This window comes from Phascolarctos cinereus, unplaced genomic scaffold, assembly GCF_003287225.1.
Source record: "Phascolarctos cinereus isolate Bilbo 61053 unplaced genomic scaffold, phaCin_HiC Scaffold_3;HRSCAF=262, whole genome shotgun sequence".
Lineage (NCBI taxonomy): Eukaryota > Metazoa > Chordata > Mammalia > Diprotodontia > Phascolarctidae > Phascolarctos > Phascolarctos cinereus.
This window is the reverse complement of record NW_027555736.1, coordinates 25,058,703-25,079,320: the sequence shown is the minus strand read 5'-3', so window position 1 is coordinate 25,079,320 and position 20,618 is coordinate 25,058,703. Positions and strand designations below refer to the sequence as shown.

The window sequence follows — 20,618 nt, the reverse complement described above, 5'->3', positions numbered from 1 at the left end:
CAATTGCTTTCTACTACCTTTCTTTCCTAGATTGAGGAGGTGGGGGGAGAGTGTCAGCTATAGGTAAAGCAATGCTTATTTCCATAATTGCTTTATTATTTGTTGCTCTTTAAAGGTTATCGTAGAATGAAAATTGTGTAGTGTGAATTCAGGGCAGGGACTCTCACTTTTGTATTTATGTGCTCAGCCCCTACCCCCCTGTCTGGTGAGTTTCACATAATTGACAATAGTCAGTTGAATAAATGCTTGTTGAATGTTGAAAAATACATTAATGTGCTGCAAACCCATTTGGACGCATAATCAATAGACTGTAACAACTATAATTAAAATATGTATGTTTTTATATTGTAAAATTACTTAGTGATATCTTTTTTTTTTAAAGTGTCCTACAATTTATCTTAATTTCAAACACCAGCATGTTGGTCTATAAAATGTGTCAAACCAAATGTTAAAAATGCTCTCAATCTGGGAACACTTAATAGTCTAGTTATTCTATTAACCTCAATATTTTCTTGCCACCCATGGATTGTAAATAGTAATTTGGCATAGTGGTCACTTCACATAAAATATATTAAATTGTAAAATAATTTAAGTTGATTTTTTGAATATACAGTCGATTCTTGCCTTGTACACAACATTTTAGTCAAACAATCAATACATAACCTTGTTTTATATGTGTTTCTGTTTAAAGACACCTTTTTTAATATATAAATTTCTTACAATAAATTATATGCAGATTTACTCTTTTTTTTTCTGGGACAGAGAGTATTATTTCATTAACATTGAACTCTTGGCACTATAACTTGTAGGTGAATGAAGCTTATCTAACACACGTATATATTCTTTCTAAGGCACATTACAGCCTTCTTGAGCTTAAGAACACTAGGCAGCACTTCAGCACTGTGCTTGGGGAGCATTTTAAATCACAAAAACCACCAAAAAATTGTGGCACTAACTAGACTTTGAAGAGGATACTCATTTACGGTATGAGCTTGAAAGCAAGAGGCAGGGCATTCCCTCGTTCGACTCAGCCAGGAGCGTGTGCATGAGGCGACCCAAAGTTTTGGCTGCTCTGCAAGTGACTGCAAAAGCCTGCAAATACTGATTTGGCAGTTACAAATAAATTTTTAGCAAGTAGGTAAATTTATAGCTACAGAATCTGTACATAATGAGGATCAGTTGTACAGTACTTTATTTGTAGAAACAGTAAATCCTTTGGTAGATAAAATAGCTAGTTTCTCTATTGTTACTCTGATTCCATATCTCTCCTCTCTTTTTTGGTGAGACGTCAGAAGGCTGCCAACAGTAGATTTCTGTACTTACTTCCTCTCTCTGTCTACTACCTCTATACAGTATGACTTCCATCCTTATCATTAACTAAAATTGTTCTCTCTGAAGGTACTAATGATCTTTTAATTGCCCGATCTAATATTTGCCGTATCTTAGCCCTCACCCTTCTTGAAATCTCTGTAGCCTTTGACACTGTCAAATACCCTCTTCTTCTTGATACTGCCTTCTTTCTATGTTTTAGGGCTGCCATTCCCTTCTGGTTCTCCTTTTATCTCACCATTCCTCCACAGTATCCTTTACTGGTTCTTTACCTATGTTGAGCCCCCTGTCGCCCAGGGCTCCGAGCCCTCTTTCTTCTCCCTCTGTCCTATTGCATCAGCTCCTCTGGATTCAGTTATCATCTCTATTACTGATGATTCTCAAATCTGCTTACCCAGCCCTAACTTTTCTAACACATCTCCAGTGATCTGTTGGACATCTTGAACTGGATGCCACATAGCCTCTTAAATTCAACATGTCCAAAACTGAATTATCTTTTCCCCTCGCATACTCTACCTTCTTCCTAGTTTTCCTGTTATTGTCAAGGCCATGTCCATCCTCCCAGTTACCCTGGCTTTCGACCTAGGTGTCATTATCAGCTCCTTGCTCTTCCCCTATATTGCCAAGTCCTGTCAATTTTACCTTCATCCTAGCTCTCACATATCACCACCTTCTCTCTTCTGATACTGCCACCATCTTGGTACAGGCCCTGATCACCTCACACCCAGCATATTTCAACAGCCTTCTTTTTTCATCTCTTTCCACTCTAGTCCATTTTCCAGTCAGCTGTCAAAGTGATCTTCCCCCTGGCCAAATAAACTCCAGTGACTCCCTATCCCTTCCAGGACCTAATATCCTCTGTTTGGCATTCAGAACCCTCGTTACCTGGCTCCCTCCTAACTTTCCAATGCTCGTACCTTTTATTCACCCCCCATCCTCTTCAAGCCAGTGACACTAGCCACCTTCTTGTCCCTCAAACAAGACCTCTATCTCTGGGCTCTGGGGATCTTCTCCACCAGTCTCCTGTGCATGAATTGCTGTCCCTCATCTCTGCTTTCTGGCTCCTTCAAATTCCACCTTTTACAGGAAGTGGATTGCAATCCCTCTTAATTCTGGTGCCTTCCTTTCTGTCAGTTATTTCTCACACATCCTTTATATATAGCTTTTTTTTTGTACATAATTGTTTGCATGTTGTCTCCCCCAGTAGAGTGTAAGCTTCTTAAGAGCAGGGACTAGTTTTTGCCTTTCTTTGTATCCCCTGCACTTAGCACAATGCCTAGAATGGAGGAGGTACTTAATAAGTATTTATTGACTGATCGACATCACAGTTTTGACATCACAAGGACATAAAATGTAGATAATTGCAAAAAAATCTTTGCTACACGTTTGACATATTTGCCAGATAGAAATAAAACCAATTTTTAAAAGATACATTTAAGTTTCTTAGAGTACAACCAATACAATTATTAAGAGTAGAAATACTGATTTTAAAATACTTTTGATTTACAAGGGACCTGAAACCAGTCATGTATAGACAGAAAGGAAACATTCCTTTATTTGTGAGGTTGGCGTTGCTAACTATTTGAAACAATTGTAAGATTTAGTTCATTTTAGATTAACTTGGAGTTTTTATTTGGCTTTAAAAGTGTTATTGTATTAAAATACACAGGGGTGTCCCAAAAGTCATAATGCAATCCTGTAATAAGACTTTAGGGACGTCCTGTAATTTGTGTTTATGGTTGTCTAGATTTGTTTCTCTAGCTTTTGTTATACCGTGAAGGTTACATGGAGATCTTCGCCTTTTTCATCAGGTCAGGTCAGTAGGCATTAAATGCCTACAGTATGCTAGGCATTGTGTGTGCTCAGAACTATTCTCATGGAAGGATTCATGAATCGTAAGAGATTACAAAATACAGAAGCATCCAGTTGTTTTGTTTTGTTTTGTTTTAAATATTGTATAGTTCTTTCTGGTAAAGGCAGTGAAGTTGAATGAGAAAGATTACCCTTTTCCTCTTGATCCTTTTAGATAAAAAGAATGTATTTGCTAGTGTCCAACAGTAGCTACAGAAAGGGTTCCCTCTTTTTGGTTCTTACAGAAGAAACTTGAGACCATTTGGAAGGCTATTGCAATAATTCAAATAATAATATGTGTTAAGAGCCTGAACTAGGTTGTAACTAGGAGTACAAAGACGGATGTGCATATGAGAGAGGCTTGAAAGTAAATATCTGTATGAGACAGGCTGATCAGATTTGGCCACTGAATTGACATTTTGGCTGATTGAAAAGAAAAGTAAATGAGTATGCCAAGTGTGGCCAGACACCTAGGAGGCTGGGAGGATCCAGTTGCCGTCAGTAGTTATAGGAGAGGGTTTGGGGAGAAAGTTACCAAGTTCTGTTTTGGCCATGTTTCTTTGAGATGCCGATGGTACACCTGGTTGGATGTTAGGCATGGAGAATCTTAGCTTAGGAGAGAGAGTAGAAACTCTGCCTTCGCTCTTATTGATAGTCTTATGGACTCGCAGATTTGCAGATGACAAAAGCTAGGATGAAAACCATTCAAAGATAGCATTCAAGAAGTTCCCAGTGAACTGAAGTTTTGAACCTAAATCTATCAGATGAAAACTTTAAAGTGATGAATTTAAAGTCCTTTACTTGAGTTCAGAATAATCAGCTTCAAAAGTACAAACGCAGCTGCTTGAGAAACAGCCAGCTGTTGCGTTGGACAGAGTGTAGGCCTGGACTCAGGAAGACCAGAGTCTTCCAGCTGCAGACACTCACTAATCTCAGTGGCTTTGGGCAGGTCATTTGTCTGTTTGCCTTGATTTCCTCAGCTGTAAAATGGAGAGTTTTGTCATCTTGGCCAATCTGGTAGGTGTGATATGGTACCTCAGAGTTGTTTTGATTTTCATTTCTCTAATCAGTAGTGATTTAGAGCATTTTTTCATATGACTATAGATGGCTTTAATCTCTTCATCTGAAAACTGCCTACTCATATCCTTTGACCATTTATCAATTGGGGAATGACTTATATTCTTATGTATTTGACTTAATTCTCTCTATATTTTAGAAATAATGGGGCAGCTAGGTGGCGCAGTAGATAGAGCACCAGCCCTGGATCGAGGAGGAGCTGAGTTCAAATCTGGCCTCAGACACATAAGACTTACTAGCTGTGTGACCCTGGGCAAGTCACTTAACCCCATTGCCTAACCAAAAAAACCAAAAAAACAAAAACAAGAAATAAGGCCCTTATCAGAGACACTGGTTGTAGAAATTCTTTCCCAATTTTCTACTTTCCGTCTAACCTTGGTTGCATTGGCTTTGTTTGTGCAAAATCTTTTCAATTTAATGTAATCAAAATTATCCATTTTGCATTTTGTAATGTTCTCTATCTCCTGTTTGGTCATGAATTCTTCTGTTCTCCATATCTCTGATGGATAAACTATTCCTTGCACTCCCAGTTTGTCTTATAGTATCAGCTTTTGCAGTCATCAGCCTCACTTTCTTCTCCAGAGCCATCTGGGTCCAATGGCAAGATATAGGGTAAGATTTATATAACAAGATAAAAGCAGGGGAGAAAAGGGGGTCATTAAACAAAACCTCTAAGGGAAAGGAGTCACAAAAGATAGAGGGGGGATGTGGCTCTGGGGCAGACAGCCAGTGGGAATAGGGCCACTTTATAAAGGATTAAACTAAAGTAACTAAAGGATTATAGTACTGTGTTTACAGTAGAATAGGGAAAAAGACTCATTACTTTAAATAAAAATCCAGTATTAGAGACGAATTGAGAAAAATATAAATCTAACTCTCATAATGTTAAATATGAATGGATTAAGCAAGACAGTAAAACAAAAGGTGACAAAGTGGATAAGAAAGCATCCTAAAATTTGTTGCCCAAAAGAAGCATTTTAAACACACAAATAAAAGTGAAGGGATGGGGAGAAAAATTTACTCTGCATCAAATGAATCTAAAAAAGCTGCACTTGCAATCATTCTATATCTGAGGGATAAAAAAGAAAACTAGTATGCTGAAAGAAACCATAGACAGCAAAGCAGTATCAGTAATAAACTTATATACTTCTAAAACCATGATAGGCCCAGAAAGATCTCCATGAACTGATGCAGAGAATAGTAAACAGTCAGGAAACCGATATACACAGTATTGTTAGATATGCCACGTGGCCAAGAAATGAGATTTGTTCAAATTTTCCCTCGAGGTCAGAATCAGGACCAACAGGTGAAAGTTTCATCACGGCAAAGACAGGCTTCAAATAATGCAAAATTTCTTAATTAAAGTTTTCTAAATGTAGAACATAGTGCTTCTGGAATTATTAGGTTCTCTTGTATTGCAGATTCGTGAAGAAAAGGCATATCATTTCTTGGATAAGTTACAGAGAGAGTTATTTATGTAGTAGAGATTGAATTAGCTGGTCATTGAGGTCCTTTCCAAGTCTAAATTTCTGTGTCTCTACCTCTTACAAATGAAGGACCATTCAAAGAGAAGGGTTGCTTTTTCAACCTATGAAAAGTGTAAGAGAATTTTCCTGACAATTGAGGAGCTCATGTAGTATTGAATATCTTATTTATGGTGTATTTCAGTGTTTTATTAGTTCGAGTGCCTGTAGGGGAATTGATGAACCATAAGGTAGAAAAAAAACAAGCCATATCCTGATGACTCTAGGGTTTACATGTGGTAGCAGCACAAATCAGAGAGAATTGAGATACCTCCTGAAACAGGTGCTACACCCCAGTCAATATCAAGGTTTCACTGGGTCAGAAAAAAATGGCTTTTAAATTCTGATTATTTATGAGAAGGAGAAAAAAGGAGGTTGGTATTTGTCAAAGGTGTTTCCTTTTGTTGTCATGGAAGTTGCTCATTGCAAATTTTGTATACAGGATGGAGTCTCCATAACTGGGTAGGTTCTGCAAATGAGGATTTCTGATAACATTAAGCCATGTAACAACCTGTACTTATGTAACAGGATGCCCATTTTGTTGAAATTATCCATCACTTGATATATCATTTACAGACAGTGCAGGTGGAGGATAGCATGGGTTTGTAGTAAAGCCAAGGTTCAAACCATGGCTCTGCAGTTTTTAATCTTGAGTCAGTCACTTAATGTCTCAGCCTAAATTTTCTCATCTGTAAAACAGGTAGTTAGCAGTATTTGTAATACAAGTCTCACAAGTTTTGTTTTAAGGAAAGTACTCTGTACATTTGAAAGCTGTATTGAAATGTGTTAGGAGATTGGATTTAACATAGATAAAACATTTATCAAGTGTTTATTATGTGCCAGGCACTGTGGTAAGTCTTGGAAATGTGAAAACAAGCAAAAAAGAAAAAACAATCTGTGCCCTCAATGAGCTGACATTCTAATGGAAGAAGACAACCCACAAAGAGGGAATTGGAAAAGGTGGGTAGGTGGAGAGAATCAGGAACTGAGCTGAGGCAGATTAGTGATGAGCAAGGCTGGCAGAGGAGTACTTCCTCAAATGGAGGCTTGTGAATTCAAGCTAGAGGTGTCGTGGCTCCATGAGAATGCCACTGGGACAGAAGTGGAAATGCCATTGAGACAGTCAGGATCTGAGCAAGGTTAAGGGTTACTGTCATGGCTAGGGACTGTTCACTGGCCCTTAGGTTTAATTGGAGAAACAGTGGGCTAGACTGATGGGAGAGACTTACATAGTGCTGTAAAATGGCTCCATGCCGCTTGCTGCCCAGAAGAAAAACCCATGGTTTTACCATAATTTTCTGAGGCAGTGTTATCACAAGGCAGATTATGTTAACCTGTCAGTGACATCGTCATGTCTAGAAGGCTCTAAGTGAAGAACAGTTGAGAATCTACAATGGTGCCGTGAGTTTCCTTACTAGGATTTCCCTACATGGATGAAATTCACAAATCCATTGGCTTTAGGCAGCTGCTAAGGTCCAGTAGAAAGATCCCAGTACCTGTAGTCAGGAAGACATAGGTTCAAGTCCAGCCTCAGATAACTTCTAGCTGTGAAACCCTGGGCGAGTCATTTCCTAGGGTGGTCGTGAGAATAAAATGAGATGTTAGTAAAGTGCTTTACAAACTTAAAGTGCTATGTAAATGCTAGTTATCATTATTATCATCATTATCATCACCATCATAAAAATTCTTCTGATGAGGCCGTACAGTTATAAGTTGTAAAATAGTGTAATTTCTGAAGCATAAAACTTTCTGGTAATTCAGAGCGCAGTGGAGTGGCCCATAGTTGGCATAATTAATCTTCATCATATGATGACTTCCCCCAACGTAGTGGCTTAAGCTGTGTCATCTAAGACATACATACGCGTTAAGTCTAGAAGCAGCCCTTGCGTTCAGGTACCTGGTAGGGGGTGAGCTTTGAGATTGTATGTGTATCACGGCTCAGATTGGAAGGTGCTGCCTTTAATTGGGCTCGTTTCTTTGCCCATCATTAGGCCTAGCACAGTGCTTGGCACATAGGAGATGTTTAATAAAGGTTTATTGGCTCATTCATTCATTCATCCGTTGACAAAGAAAAAGAGCATGTGCTTAGATGGCTTGATGGATAGAGTGCTGGGCCTGGAATCAAGAAGATCTGAGGAGACCTTTAGAGAAGGAAATGACAAACCTTTCCAGTATCCTTGCCAAGAAAAGCACATAGACAATATTGGTGTGATGTGGTCCATAGGGCCATGAAGAGTTGGATGCAACTGAACCTGTTCATTGAGCCACGCTCAGAATGGTGGAGGATGTCTAGTCATGTTTTGTGATAGGAACCAGTCTTTTGCCTGGGGACCCAGAGGGAACTACTCTCCTTTCAGTCTCCCACCTGCTGCCAAACTAAAGCCAGAAGGAAGTTTCAGATTTGCATGTCAAGGTAGCATAGAGCCCTCAGCCCCCTTCTAAATAAGACAGATGAAGCAGCACCGCCCCGCACCGCCTTCCTGTCTCCATCAGTTAGGGACGATTCAAGCAACTGTAACAAGCTTGGTGGTAGAGAGTACAACTCATCTCCTCCCTCAGTGATATTGTTTTCATCAGTGAGAGATTGAAAACGCCTTCCACCAGTTGTAATCACTGAGGAACAGGGAGCTGCCCAGAGATCCCTGATCCCTGATGAAATTGGGCACCTTCTCCACTGCTCCCAAATAAGGTCTTCACATTTCATCATTCTGTTTGATGCGTTGGAATGTCACGCAGACCCATACTTGAAAATGCTTTATTCGGTCTTTTTAGATAATCAGTACAGTCGACACAAATGGGAAGCACAGCCTTAAGGAACTGCTGTGGCCGAAAAGTGGGCCCATTGGCCCGTTTGGAGGCAGCTGGCTGCACGGTGAAGGGCGCGCTGGCAATGGAGTCAGAAGTGGTTGGTGCTGAGTCTTTCGGTCGGGGCCACCTCTTCACGGCCCCCTACACTGGAGGGGCTGGCCATTTCCTTCTCCAGCTCATTTTACAGATGAGGAAACTGAGGCACACACAGGGTGAAGTGATTTGCCCAGGGTCCCATAGCTAGTAAATGTCTGAGGCCAGGTTTGAAATCAGAAAGATGAGTCTTCCTGACTCCAAGCCCAGTACCTTACCCACTGTGCCACCTAGCTGCCTAGAGTCAGGAATATTTTAGTTCAAATGTGGCCTCAGACACTTATTAGCTGTGTGACCCTGGGCAAGTCACTTGATCGCTTTGCCTCAGTTTCCTTAACTGTAAAATGAGCATGATAATAGCACCTGTCTCTCCGGGTCAACTGAGATATTTGTAAAAGTGCTTAGCACAGGGTCTTTCACATAGTATGTGCTATATAAGTACTTATTTCCTCCCTCTCTGCCCCCATTTCAAAGCCAAATATATTTTAAATTTTCGGTTAACCATATTTCTGTTCCTCTGTGTTAGCATGTATAACAACACATGGTTGGCACTATATTTTTCCCATAGTTGTGAAAAGTTCTCTAGCTTTATAATGGAATCTCAGGTGCATTTTGATGTTTACCTCCCTCTCTCTTAAGGAGTTTATGCCTAATTATGAAATTAATCCAGTAGTGTTTGGTCACCACATTAGAGCCAAAAAAGCTGCTTCTTTCAGATTATGATCTGAATCCTCTATAAAATGTGACCGTGCTTTTGTGTGAAGCTTTTTGTGTTTTGCTTTCTTGTCTTTCAGAATGAAGTTGGTAGTTCATATGGTGACAGGTGGACTGCCCTGATAGTTTTGTTGTTTTCCATCAGCAAGAATTAGTGCCCATCTATATAGCACTGGAACTTTTGGAAAGCTCTTTCCTCACAACAACCTGGGGAAGTAGGTAGTACAAGTACTGTTAGGCTTTTGACCCTCCAGGATCCCACTTTCTGGTCAGGGAGGCGTGCATGTCATGTCCATCCCTCCTAAGCCTTCCTCATAAGCCTTTAACTGTGCTGCCCCTATCATTCAGGTCACAACAAAAGACATGTAATCAAACAGCATAATAGAGTAAGTGACAAGAAAGATCTTGACACATACAATAGGATGCTTTCTTCTGATTTACCATATGGTCAGAAAAGTAAGGGACACCTACAGGGAACATTCTGGGGTTCACATGGAGAGAATACTGCTAAGCCAGAGAACATGCATCAGACACACACACACACACACACGCATTTAAACAGACAGTTCAGGTGGTCAAGGCAATTTATATTTCCAAAGATCTCACTGCTAATCTTTGTTAATCTCTGCCCAGTTGCTTTTGTCCTGCCAGCTTTTCAGTTTATGGGCCATGGACTGTCCTTAGGTCTTCTGTGATGTACACCCGGTCAGCTACCTAGTGAAGAAGCCCTGAGGCAATTTGAAGTATGTGATTTTGATGTTCTGTCTCTTCTGTTGCCTTTGGAAATTCCTCTTATTTCCTGTAAAACCCCAGTCCTAACAGATCACTCTCAAGTTCTGCACTTAGCAGAATTTCAAAAGAGCTAATTCAGGGCTCCTCTACAACACTCCTCTTTCTCCCCCTTCTCCTGGTCCCCTCAAATCATATGTAAAACCCGGAGGCTGCATTGGCTAGCCAAGACTGAAAAAGGTTGATGACCTTTGCCTTTAAAAAAAAAAAGGCTCAACTTTTTACATTTCCCTTTTTACAAGGGACTTAACAGATGCTCTGGGACAGGGGTGGGGGACCCGAAGCCTCAAGGCCACAAGGGGCCCTCTAGATCCCCAAGTGGGGGTAAAGGGGAGATAATTCAGTTTTAGACATTTGGATAGACATCAGGGTTGCACAATAGATCAAGTCCTGGGCTTGGAGTCAGGAAAATCTAAGTTCAGATTGGCCTCTGACACTTCTATGACCTTTGTCCGACTATTTAACCTCTGTGTAAGTTTCTTCAAGTGCAAAATGGAGATAATAACAGCACCTACCTACTTGAGTTGTGAGCATCAAATGAGATATTTGTAAAGCGCTTAGCATGTGGTGCCACAGTAGTTAGTGGTTGTATAAATGCTAGTTGTAGTTGTGGTTTTAATTTTTGAGCTATCTCACAGTCAGTAGGACATGTGTGGTTGGAAGCCAGCAGAGAGATTAGGGTTGGAGAAGTCGATCTGAGGGTCATCTTCACAGAAAAGATTTTTGAAACCATGGGCACTGATGTGGATGAAGATTCAGCAAAGGAGAAAAAGAAGAAAGCCCATCAGGCTGAAGGAGAATTGTGAGGGAGTAGTGTCACAGGAACCTAGAGAGGAGAGAGTCTGAGAAGAGGAGGATGGATGGTGGCCCAGGCCGAAGAGAAGCTGGAGAAGACACTGTAATCATGTCTTTTTCCAGATGAAGTAACAGGGAACCCCCCCCCCATACACACACACAGTGTAAGGGCCTTGCCTAAGGTCACCCAGGTAGGTAGGGGAGGAGGTAGGATTTGGACCTGGGGCTGCTGACTTGGTGACTTTTTTTAGCTGTTTCTTTGATTTCCCTAAGTGTAGAAGAGCTCCCTGTGCTTCTGAAGCTTCCCCAGTCTTAGAGAATCTCCTGGGGACCCTAAGAAGTGTGTGTGAATGGCCAGCACTCATCCCTGACCTCCTGGATCCACAGGCCATAGGTCTGTCCTGTGTCAGGTTGCTTATTTAAAAAGTTATTAAAAATCAAAACTTGGGACAGTGTTAGCTTTTCCTTTGAATGTCATAAAATGTTGTAACAAAGTCTTACATTGAAGAATATACAAAATATATGCAAAGTAAATAACACCTAATTTTCCAGGGGAGGAGAAAGCTTTATAGCCAGGGTGATCAGGAAAGACTCCATGTAGGATGTGATCCTTGAGCTGACCTTTGAACGCAGCATGATAGAAGTCCCCGAAGCCGATTTTGAGAAGAGTGTTGCATTTCCCTGTTTAAGGCACAGGCCAGTGCCAGCAGCATGGACACAGGAGATGGGACTGTTGTGTGAACAACAGCAAGGCCAGATTTAGCTGCACCAGAGTCCATAAGCATTGATTAAATGCCTGTTACATATCAGGCTTGGAAAGGAGGATTGGGCCTTGAAATGTCCGCTAGAATGGTTTTTGATTCTAGAGGCTTATTGAACTCAGAGGGAACGTGGTCTGACCTGACCTTTGCTTCACAAAGATCACTCTGGCTACTGTGTGGAAAAGAGATTGTGGATCGGAGACAGATCTGAGGCAGTTAGATCAATGAGGAAGTTATTGCAGTAGTCCACGTGACAAGTGATGAAGGCCTGGGATGGACAGGCAGATGAGAGATGGCAGTAAAGGAAGAGTGAGGTGTGGGAGCTTACAGAGGGACAGTCTGACTGGGTGGGTGGATGGGGCGGGGCAGTGAGGAGTCAAGGATAATCTTGAGGTTGTGAACATACCTGGGAGGTGTCCTAGACAGAAATAAACAAGTGAGGGAGAGGAGTGATAATTTCTGTTTTGAACAGAAATAGGGAAGTGGGCATATAAATCAGACATGGAGTTTGAAAATGAATTTTTTCCCCACTAAATACAAACTTTAGGATTTCATCTCAAGCTCATGTTTGTTTGTAGTCTTGTCATCACTGACTCCTAAAGTGCCTTTGAAAATGCAGTGCCTGTAATGCTTTACATGCAGCTAAGTTGTGTCCAGATAGACTGCTGGGCGTGGAGTCAGAAGAGCGCCTTTGGAAAGCTTCCTAGCTGTGTGACCCTGGACAAGTCTCTTAATTTTTCTCAGCCTCAGTTTCCTCATTTGTAAAATGGAGGAAAAGCACTGACCTCACAGGGTTGCGCTTTGGAAGCACTTAGTGGTCTACAAAGTGCTGTAAAGTAGTTATGTCTTCTACCATTAGAACCTAGCCCCTGACTGCAAATCTTGGAAATTTCAGCAGCTTTTTAGTTCACGTTGAGTTTTCAGTTGTTTTTAAATTTTGAATTGTTTATGTTAACGTTAACTTTGACTTCCTGTCAAGTTCCTAAGGCACGTGTAGACTAGTCGGCCCCTTTTCTTCTCTCTTTTTTCCGCTGTTCTTAAGAGGTGACAGCCACGCCGCCCCGGCTGACCCGAGGCTCCGCGGGGGTGGGGGAGGTGGTAGGGGCCCTCCGTCCTCTCCAGCCCGTTCCTTACCGGCCCCGTCCGGGAAGCAGGAAAGCTTTCAGGCGCCCTGCCTCCCGGCCCCAGGCTGGCGTTAGCGCCTCGTCCCCCTGCCGGGGGTGCCCCGCCGCCCCGGGCCGCGCGCCCGAGCCCGGCCCCGTGAGTCACGCCGCTCCCGTCCCGGGACCGCTGGAAGTGACTCCCTCCGCACCTGTGACGCCCCGCTAGTTAAGAGTTTGCGAGCGCCGCCCCTTCCCTCGTCTCGCCGCGCCTCCTCCCGCCCGGCCGTCCCGGCCGCCGCCGCCGCTTCCCTCCACTTCCCTCGACGTGCCCGGGCCGGAGCACCCCCTGCTTATGTAAGCGGCCCCGGCCGAGGCGCCCCCCGATCCCGCCGACGATGCGGCCCCCGCCGCCGCCCCCACCGCCGCCGCCGCCCGGGCGGACCACGAAGGGCGAGTGAGCCCGGCCCGTGGCCTTGCCCGGACCCCGGCGGCGAGAATGGGGGGGCACTTGGGTCGCTGAGCACCCCCCACCCCCAGGTATCGCCCCTCCCCTCCCCCCCGCCACTTTCCCGGGGCAAAGGGCGGGCGGCTGCCCCGGGCCGGCCCCGGCTCCTCCTTTGTCCGGGCTTCCTGTTCGGCCGGGGGCCAGGGCCACGGGGCTGACGGCCGGAGGGGCTCGTGGGCACTAGCGAGCCGGGGGATGGGCCGCCGGGACGAGGCTCCGGGGCTCCGCGCGTGCCCTTTGTCTGCTCGGACCCCCGAGCCTCGGTCTGTAAACTTTGGAGGGGCGGGGGCGAGCCTGGAGACCCCGAGGCCTCGGCGAACGCGGGGCATTTCCGGTTACACTTTTTAAATGGCCAGCCTGGTCCGGGGCGTGGGGGCAGCCGAGGGACTTGGCCAGGGCTCCGGGGAGGGCTTGTCGGGTCTGCTTTTTCTCATGTGAATGGAATGTGGTGGCGCGCGCGGAGCCCCGGCCGGGATGCGGCGGGGCGCAGCGCTGTGCTCCCGGGGCAGGCCCCCCCCCCGCGGCCACTCCGCCCCCGTGCGGCCACTCCCCCGTCCCCCCCGGGGCGCCCCGGCCGCATGCCGGTCTGTCCGCCACCGGCGCTCGGACGGCAGCCCCGAGCTCCATTGCTGAGCTACTTCGTTACGCACGAGTCCTACTTTGTGTACGTGCCGTGCGCTCTGACCGACCTCTAAAAGTTACTGTAAATTCGCCGGAACTCCTAAGCAGCCCTCTTGTTTGTATCGAGATGGACGCACCATTTCTGGTTTTCGAGTTAGGGGTGTAGAATCTGTTTTGTTTTAGACTGGAGTAGTAAAGGAACAGTGGCGGCATTGTTGGTTACCATTCATCAACAGCAAAACGCTTTTTCATTTCTGATCTTGATGATTGTGCACGTTGCACTTTCAGCGTTTTAAGGGAATAGGAAGCACTAGTCATGATTTTTAGAATTTCCAGTTTAAAAATGTTGAAATGAGTATTCAAGAACTTGAGAATGTTAGTAAGCACTTTATAGCTGTTTATTTGCAAACGAGATGTGTTTCACACAATTTCAACACTGCAAGTCGTGGCCATTTCATTTTTATGGCATCATATTTCTAAAAGGTAGTACAGTTGTTCATCATTTTCTGCATGACTGAAACTAGAGCCATCTAGCAAGTAGATTGGCCATTAATAGAACTGGCATTAATTCTAGGAATCCCAATTTTACAGTGGTTTCCAATTATTGTGTACTTTATAGCTCGAGAAATATTAAAACATAATTTATGTGCTGAGATCTTGCTCTTTTTTCCTCATCAGTCCATAAATGAGAGTAATTTTCATTTTGTTGATAGCTGTGATTGTTGCTTGTTGAACGTTATCTGTAGAACTATCTATCAGACCTGGGTTGAGGGAGTTGGGAGAGGTCATGTGTTGTTGAAGAATGTGTTTTTCAGATTAGAAAAAAGGCTAGGTCTCATAGGAAATGCAAACCACCTGTATTCTTCTCGCCACTAGAGAGAAGAGCACACAGGCTAAGGAGGAATAAACGTAGGGAAAGTTTCCTCCAGTTTCCCCACCCCCACCCTTCAGTTTCTATTCAATTAGATTATAAAGTCATTTGTGAACTTTTATGTTGACATTTGACCCTTAATGTGATTTTTAAAGATAAAGTGTAAAGATTAAAAATTTCTCAACAGACTACTTCTGTGTTTGTTACCACAAATTAAACAGCTTGACCTAAAAAACACCAGTATATGGAAAGGCAAGAAAGTCTTTCCTAAGGGACAGAACAGTTTCTGTAATGTCACCTACCTTCCTGCTTGATAAAACCGGTCCTGTGCAAAGAGAAGATGTTGCTGCCTTCACCTCCATTAGAGTATAAAAGGAGATTTCTGTTTGGCATAAGTACCTGGCACACAGTAGGTGTTTGTTTCCTCTTTTGTATTGAGTAAAACCATAACAATCAACTGGTGGGTGAGTGAGGTCTGGACTTGAAGTGTATCCACCTAAATAAGCCAGCCTGAATGACATTACACACAAACATTATGGGCTGTGGAGATCTCTTTTTTGGAGTTACCCAACAACTAACAAGATAACTTGTATCAGTAGTCATTTGTATTTCGTAGAAGAGAAGATCTTTTAGTCTTAAGATGCTGAGTTTTTTTGTAGGGCATGATAAACTTGTTAAACTTGCTTTTTCTTTGGACAGTACTACAGAGCTCATGCATGAGATCAAATGAGAGTATACCCCAGTGTTCGGTCCATTTTAAAGAGTTACAAGGTTTCAGAAAGGATTTTTAATTGTTAGAAATTTACTCTTTAAGCACTAGTCAGAATTAAAAATATTGCCTATCATTTTGAAACCAGTTCTCCCCAGTATCATTTATTGGTTATGTATTTAGGTCAAAGGTACTTATTTTTTCCAGATTCTTTTGTCAGAAACTGGGCGGGGCGGGGGGGGGGAGGGGGCGGCGGCTTCCATAGAATCTGGGAAAGCACAGATGGCTTTGTACCTGGAGAGATGTCTCACTTGGATCATAGATGATAGAAGTGTTTCATCGTATGATTTCTTCCCAGAATAAGGGTCTAGTAACCCAAAAGATTTCTCCATGTGACTTCAATGAATTAGAAATTCTCTGTCCACTTTGGTTTTACTGTAAAGGTACCACCAAAAGTCTGTGAGAGGGTGGAATGACATTAACATTTTCAGACTAGAACATTTTCAGGGAGTTTGCCTCTTTGCTCTCAAATTCATTGCTCCTGAACTGAGCTGGATACTTTCCACCTGCTTTTTTTTTTATATACTTATTATATTCATGCATAAACAAAAGAATTCAAGTCTGCCAAAAGATTTTACTCACAAATCCTTGCTTACTCCAGGAAACAAATAGTCCTGCTTGGAAAAAATAAGTTACAGAAGTATTACTTTTTGTAAGGGAGAGTGGAGAAAAGGAAATGTAATGCACTGGGTTTAAATGTTCTTTTTTGCCTTCTTTTCCTTATTCTCCCTTTCCTCTCCACCTCCCCCCTCTTTATGGACGCATCTGGAATTCAGTTTGTGCTTGAGTGGGGATGGGGAGTTAAAAGCCTTCTGCATCCTGTTCCTTGGAGAGCCTTCAGGTGATTGTGTTTGTAAAACATTGGTGTAAGTTGTATTCTCTAAGATAATGTGCTGACGCTCTGTAGGCCACAGTGATAATGAAATTAACAAATTATACTGCTTACCATTGTAAATATAAAATTGGAGTAATCTGTTCTATTAACAGGTATTATTTTTCATTTCCCCCCCAGGCATTTAAACCTCTACTGCTGCTGCAGAATTCCTTGTGGATAAACAAATAGATTTTGTAACTGAAGATAGAGCCTTTCAGCCCTGTCAGGTAAGGAATCAAGGTGACTTTTTAGAAAGTAATATGCCTTAGTATCTCTGGATATGAGAAAGTCAGCCCTCTCTTTGTGGGTTCAGCTTGTGATCATTCAGTTCTTGGAAAATGACAGATTGGTTATTATGTAGGTTGTGATTGTCTCTTACCTTGGCTTTTGAAGAGTTTGGAGGGGTTACTAAGTGTCACACATCAAATAGTACACAATTAAGGGGGATCATGTCATATACATGCTGTGAATGTTAAAACAGAAGCTTTTATTTTAAAAATTATCTTTGAATAGCATAAAAAAAATTGGTTTTGCCTCTGATTTCAAATTTGCATTTAGGAAGCATTTCCCAAGTTGTATATAGCTTCCTAATCTGTGATATTTAATTAGAAACTTATTTTGTAAGCTTTGGTATTTGTTTAAGGCATCTGGAAATAACCCATATACAAAACTGTAAGTAATGGGTTGTTTTTGTTAATTAATTCTCAGTAAGATATAGAAAATCTCCCTCTTGTATTATGGTTTTAAAATAGTCCTAAATGAACATTAACTATCTTAATATACTTGTCAGTCTCTATCTGCAAGTGTATTCATATCGACAGGTGACATTGGTTTCTTTCACGTAAGAAACTTCAAAATTAAAATATTAAATAGTATTTTTGTTGGAAGTAAATATAGGAAGAGGAATTCTTTTGCTCAAAATGCCTTTTTTTATTAAACAAACAAACAAAACAAAACACCAGGGTGTCAACATTCCTACTTACCACATGATCGTTTTCACAATGTGTACACAGGACTGTTTATGGCTAAATGCATGGTACCAAGATTTCAGTTGCTGAACCGTGCTGTTGTTGTTTACAAAGCCATAATACCTTGGGATTTAGATTAGTGTAATGCTTCTGCTGTTTGTTGTTACTTCATTTCCTCCAAATAAATGAATGGTTCCCTCAGTACATATGTTATTTCCTATTTTGAAGCCTCACTAAGTTTTTTTTTTCCCTACTGCATCATCTTGGTGATTTCTGTGAAAAGGTAGTTTTATTTTGCTCTTTGGGTACTATTGAAATATAGCCATAAATCCATACAAAGGCCAGGGATGGTGTTGAATTTGTGGGGGAGGGACCTGTCAGCTGTCACTATTTTCACTTGCACAGTTCTTGGTAAATGTTTCTTTTACAATAGAGAAATGGTTACTTTAAGTGGGAGCTTTGAAGAGTTCTCATCTTGAGGTTGATTTGGGGAAGTAAAATAAGTAAAGAAAATGATCTGAAAATAAGCCTTTGCCAGGTGGCCTGGTGGCCCTGCCTTTTATTTATTATTTGTGATACTGAATAAAAGAAAGGATTAATATCTCTCCTTTTTACATTTGAAAAGTTAGATTTGCCTTCTGCTCTTGATGAGTTATTTTTATTTTTTGGTCTCTCTCTTTTTTTTTTCCTCAAAAGCACAAGAGCCAAAGTCTCTTTTACATGATGTTGGCAGTCTGAGTATTTGTCTGTTTTACAAATCATTTCAACCACCCTGCCAATATACATACGTCAGTGTCAGGCTCTGGACTTCCATGAGAGGTGGATTGACTCAGTTAATCTTTAAGCCATTTTTTATTTCTCTTGGGATAGGAATTGACATTCCCTGAATGAGCTAGACAGCTACTACTTAAATTCTGTTATACTCTGTTCATGTATTACAGTTAGGGAGCTTAGGAAGTTTTTAGAGGTAATAGAAACCATGGTGGGCTTTTGTATGCAACTTGCATCTATAATTAACTGCATTTCTGTTTTTATGTTCAGGTTTTGTTTGTGTTTTGAAAATTAGATTAAAACATGGGAATCTATTCTGTTAATCATAGCAGACATTTATATAGCACTTATTGGTTTACAGAATGTTTTAAACACTATCATTTGATCCATTATTAAACAGTCCTTTGGTGTAGGTTGGTAACTATATTTTGGAGGTGAGTAAAAGTATTAATAAATAGCTAAAAGTAGTCCCCTAATGCCTTCAGAGGCTCCCTAATCATAGTAATATTAGACTTTTTATGCTAAGTTTTTATATTTAAAGTATAAACACATATCCCAGAATGTAAGGACTTTTAAAAAAAATTTCAAACGTTAAATATTAGTAAATAGACCACAGTTTTCTATTTAGTCAACAGATAGTTAAGGTTGAGATACTGTTTCTTTTCTTAGCTCTATTCAAATAAGATGTAAGACTCTGCTATGTAAAGGAACGGTTTATAGGATGCAAGTGGTATGTAGCTTTATCCCAGAATATTGTTCTCTAACCATTTGTCCAAACATTACATTAAATAAATTCTTTGGCATCTTAAACATGCAGCTGTTACTGGCATGGATTTTGGTAAATAGTGTCTTAACATTTCAACCTCAGGGCAGCTTTATGTGGTTAAGGGAGAGTTTTGGCTGACCTTAGACAGTGATGATTAAGTAAAAAGTCCCTATTATTTCTGTTTTTTTTTTAAATTGAATTTTAAAGTATTCTGTAAAATTTAATATTCAGAGGAATCAGTGATTTGATTGATTTGGGAGTTCCTTCCAGAGATACAGATGGCAACCTATCCACGCCTTCTGTTTCCATTCCATGTATAACTTTTAGCCATGCTTTCCCAAAAGTTTGCTGCCCAGTGTGCTGGAGGCCTTTTCAAGTTCTCCTGGCATTGTCAGGATATCCCAAGAGGACTGAGGCTGCTTATCACCACTCATTCTATGCCAAAAGACTACCCATCTTCTCTTCCTAGCTTACAGTTCCTTTCTGATTGATGATTGGGTTTTATGTGCAGTTTGGTCACAACACAAGCATGCATCTCACCATTGCTGTATGTGTGATACTCATTTTAGCTTCTTAAAAAGCAGCCATATTCATATCAGAATAGTGGTAGAATGTTATTTTGAGTCTGAGTGCCAGTTTCCATATTTTTAAATTGGTCTGTGTGGTACTTAAGTGGTATAGCGGATAGACTGCTGGATTTGGAGTCAGAAAGACCTGAGTTTAGATATTGCTTGAGACGTTTATTAGTAGTGTGACCTTGGGCAAGACATTTAAACTTCTCAGCCTCAGTTTCCTCATCTGTAAAATGGGGATAATTGCACCTAACTTACTATGTTGTGATGTTCAAATAAGATAATGGATGTAAAGCACGTTGCAGACCTTCAAGCATTATATACATGCTAGCTACGGTCTAGTATGGGAGAAGGTCCAAAAAGTCCTATTATTTTGAAACGATTTTCATTATTCATATTGATAACTGGGTGACATCTGGTGATCATGTTTCATATATATGGTAAATATTGCTAATAATGATTTTCTTTGAACCTGTTAAGATCGTTTGCAACAGATCTCATTTTATTGTCCAATAAGAAAGAGTGACTCTCCTGGTATTAGTACTGATCGCCTTAAGGTCACTAGTTTGAATCCAGCCCACATTAGTTCTGTCTTAGAGACTTTTCCATGTGATTAATATATTCAGTTGGGTTAAAATAGTTGATTCATTCAGTTTTTAGGTAAGGAGTAGGGAAAAACTACCATCAGAGTGGGTATATTTCAGTTTTTTTGTGGAGAAGGAAAAGAACTGAATGAAAATAAAATTAAACCACCCTTCTTGAGACCCATGGTACTGAAGCATATTAATTAGGTAACTTTGGAATAGCTTGCCATGCTCTGTTTTCTGTGTGCCTATAAATTCCTGTTTCCTCCTTTTAGTTTTCCTGATTTTGGCTGCCAGCACTGACTGCTTCTTTGAAGTAGAGGGGGAAGGGAAAAGTACCAAAGTAGGAGGGAACTCCTGTGGTTTTCAACTGGCCAGTGGAGGAAGAGGGGAAGAAACACACCATGGTTGTTTTTTTACAAGATATGTTTTTCAGAAAAATAAGAATTTAACTTTCGACCTCTTGGTTGTGTT

At 41.4% G+C, this 20,618-nt stretch overlaps 1 protein-coding gene across 7 annotated transcripts in view; it reads left to right on the top strand.

The window, feature by feature from the left end:
- JMJD1C (jumonji domain containing 1C) overlaps nt 1–20,618 on the top strand; it is a 240,414-nt gene that overhangs the window by 121,969 nt on the left and 97,827 nt on the right. For 5 of the 7 annotated variants that reach the window (XM_078150736.1, XM_078150734.1, XM_078150739.1 and 2 more), the window contains one exon: nt 16,622–16,710. The gene's annotated coding sequence lies outside the window, so the exon portion shown is untranslated. Of the gene's footprint in view, nt 1–13,100; nt 13,198–13,256; nt 13,381–16,621; nt 16,711–20,618 lie in introns of those variants that run through there. The other 2 variants (XM_078150738.1, XM_078150737.1) reach the window with 2 other exon arrangements.